Raw genomic sequence first — 3,813 nt, 5'->3', positions numbered from 1 at the left:
TTTTGGAGCAAAATTGCAGAAATTCACCTAATTTTGGGGTATAATATGCAGTAATTTTCTTTATTTTGTGGCAAAAAGGCAGAAATTCCCCTTATTTTAAGGCAAATGTCAGAAATTTCCCTTATTTTAGGGCAAAATTGCAGAAATTTCCTTTATTTGGGGGCAAAAAACAGAAATTCCCCTTATTTTGGTGCAAAATTGCAGAAATTTGCTTTATTATGGGGAAAAATTTCAGATATTTCCCTTATTTTAGGGCAAAATTGCAGAAATTTAACTTATTTCAGGAAAAAAAAGCAAAAATTTTTCTTATTTTGGGGCAAAAAAAGAAATTCCCATTATTTTGGGGCAAAAAGGCAGAAATTCACCTTATTTTGGGGTAAAATTGCAGAAATTTCACATACTTCAGGGCAAAAAGTCAGAAATTCCCCTTATTTTGAGGTAAAATGCTTAAATTCCCCATATTTTGGGGAAAAAGGGAGAAATTCTTCTTATTTTGGGGCAAAAGGCACAAATTTCCCTTATTTTCAGGCAAAATTGCAGAAATTTAATTTATTTCAGGGTAAAAAGTCAGAAATTCCCCTTGTTTTGGGGCAAAAAGGAGAAATTTCTTTTATTATGGTACAAAATTGAAGAAATTTTCTTTATTTTGGAACAAAAAGGCAGAAATTCCCCATATTTTGGGGTAAAAGTCAGAAATTCTTCTTATTTTGAGGTAAAATGCAGAAATTTCTTTTATTTAGAGGTAAAATACAGAAATTCCCCTAATATTGGGGGAAAATGCAGAAATTCCCTTTATTTTGGGGCTAAAAGGAAGAAATTTTCTGTATTTTGAAGACAAATTGCAGAAATTCTCATAATTTTCGGGCAAATGACTGAAATTCTCCTTATTTTGGTTCAAAAGGACAGAAAATCTCCTTTTTTTGGGTGCAAAAATTAAGAAATTCCCATTATTTGGGGCAAAATTGCAGAAATTTCCTCTACTTTGGGGCAAAATTGCAGAAATTTCCCTTATTTTGGGGCAAAATTGCAGAAATTTCACTTATGTCAGGGAAAAAAGGCAGAAATTTCTCTTATTTTGGAACAAAAATGCAGAAATTTCTTTTATTCTGGTACAAAATTGCAGAAATTTTTCTTATTTTGGGGCAAAAATGAAGAAATTTCCCATATTTTGGGGCAAAAATGCAGAGATTCCCCTTATTATGAGGTAAAATGCTGAAATTCCCCTTATTTTGGGGCAAAAAGACAGAAATTCCCTTTATTTTGTGGCAAAAAGGCAGAAATTTCCCTTATTTTGGAGCAAAATTGCAGAAATTTCACATATTTCAGGGCCAAATTCAAAAATTTCTTTTAGTTTGGGGCAAAAAGACAGAAATTCCGTTTATTTTTGGGTAAAAAGGCAGAAATTTCACTTAATTTGACGTAAGAAGGAAGAAATTCCTCTTATTTTGGGGCAAAAATGAAGAAATTTCTCTTTTTTGTGGCAAAAGGTATACATTCTTCTTTTTTTCGGGCAAAAAAGCAGAAATTCCTCGTATTTTGGAGCAAAATTGCAGAAAATCCCCTAATTGTGGAGCAAAAAGGCAGAAAATCCCTATATGTTCAGGCATAAACACAGAAATTCTCCTTATTTTGGGGCAAAACTCAGAAATTTCACTTATTTGGGGGTAAAATTGAAGAAATTTCACTTATTTCAGGGAAAAAAGGCAAAAACTTTCCTTATTTTGGGGCAAAAAGGCAGAAATTCCTAATATTTTGTGGCAAAATGCAGAAATTCCCCTTATTTTGAGGTAAAAAGGCTGAAATTCCCTTTATTTGGGGGAAAAATTCAGAAATTTCCCTTATTTTGGGGAAAAATTGCAGAAATTTCACTTATTTCAGGGAAATAAGTCAGAAATTCCCCTTATTATGGGGGAAAAAGACAGAAATTCCACTTATTTAGAGGCATAAAGGCAGAAATTCCCCTTATCTTGGAAAAAAATGAAGAAATTTCCCTTTTTAATGGCAAAAAGGTATGCATTCTCCTTATTTCCGGGTAAAAAGGCAGAAATTCCCTGTATTTTGGAGCAAAATTGCAGAAATTCCCCTAATTGTGGGGCAAAAATGCAAAAATTCTCCTTATTTTGGGGCAAAACTCAGAAATTCCATTTATTGTGGGGCAAAATTGCAGGAATTTACCTTATTTTGGGGCAAAATTGCAGAAATTTCCCTTATTTTGGGCAAAATTGCAGAAAATTCACTTATTTTCAGGTAAAAAAGGCTGAAATTCCCTTTATTTTGGGGTAAAAAGGGAGAAATTCCCCTTATTTTGGGGCAAAATTGCAGAAATTTTCCTTATTTTGGGGCAAAAAGGCAGAAATTCCTTATATTTTGGGGCAAAAAGGCAGAAATTTCCTTTATTTTGGGGTAAAATTGCAGAAATTTCAAATATTTCAGTGCAAAATGGCAGGAATTTCCCTTATTTTGGGGCAAAAATGGAATCCCTAATTTTTGGCTAAAATTGCAGAAATTTCACTTATTTCCGGACAAAAAGGCAGAAATTCCACTTAATTTCAGGCAAAAAGGCAGAAATGACCCGTATTTTGGAGCAAAATTGCATTAATTCCCCTAATTTTGGATCAAAAAGTCAGAAATTCCCCTTATTTTGGCGTAAAACTGCAGAAATTTTAATTATTTCGCGGCAAAATGGCAGAAATTCCCCTTATTTTCGGTGAAAAAGGCAGAAAATCTTCGTATTTTGGAGCAAAATTGCAGAAATTCACCTAATTTTGGGGTATAATATGCAGTAATTTTCTTTATTTTGTGGCAAAAAGGCAGAAATTCCCCTTATTTTAAGGCAAATGTCAGAAATTTCCCTTATTTTAGGGCAAAATTGCAGAAATTTCCTTTATTTGGGGGCAAAAAACAGAAATTCCCCTTATTTTGGTGCAAAATTGCAGAAATTTGCTTTATTATGGGGAAAAATTTCAGATATTTCCCTTATTTTAGGGCAAAATTGCAGAAATTTAACTTATTTCAGGAAAAAAAAGCAAAAATTTTTCTTATTTTGGGGCAAAAAAAGAAATTCCCATTATTTTGGGGCAAAAAGGCAGAAATTCACCTTATTTTGGGGTAAAATTGCAGAAATTTCACATACTTCAGGGCAAAAAGTCAGAAATTCCCCTTATTTTGAGGTAAAATGCTTAAATTCCCCATATTTTGGGGCAAAAGGGAGAAATTCTTCTTATTTTGGGGCAAAAGGCACAAATTTCCCTTATTTTCAGGCAAAATTGCAGAAATTTAATTTATTTCAGGGTAAAAAGTCAGAAATTCCCCTTGTTTTGGGGCAAAAAGGAGAAATTTCTTTTATTATGGTACAAAATTGAAGAAATTTTCTTTATTTTGGAACAAAAAGGCAGAAATTCCCTATATTTTGGGGTAAAAGTCAGAAATTCTTCTTATTTTGAGGTAAAATGCAGAAATTTCTTTTATTTAGAGGTAAAATACAGAAATTCCCCTAATATTGGGGGAAAATGCAGAAATTCCCTTTATTTTGGTGCTAAAAGGAAGAAATTTTCTGTATTTTGAAGAAAAATTGCAGAAATTCTCATAATTTTCGGGCAAATTACTGAAATTCTCCTTATTTTGGTTCAAAAGGACAGAAAATCTCCTTTTTTTGGGTGCAAAAATTAAGAAATTCCCCTTATTTGGGGCAAAATTGCAGAAATTTCCTCTACTTTGGGGCAAAATTGCAGAAATTTCCCTTATTTTGGGGCAAAATTGCAGAAATTTCACTTATGTCAGGGAAAAAAGGTAGAAATTTCTCTTATTTTGGAA

This window comes from Micromys minutus (assembly GCF_963924665.1).
Source record: "Micromys minutus genome assembly, contig: SCAFFOLD_47, whole genome shotgun sequence".
Taxonomy (NCBI): Eukaryota; Metazoa; Chordata; class Mammalia; order Rodentia; family Muridae; genus Micromys; species Micromys minutus.
The sequence above is the reverse complement of the archived record's forward strand: the minus strand, read 5'-3'. Positions refer to the sequence as shown.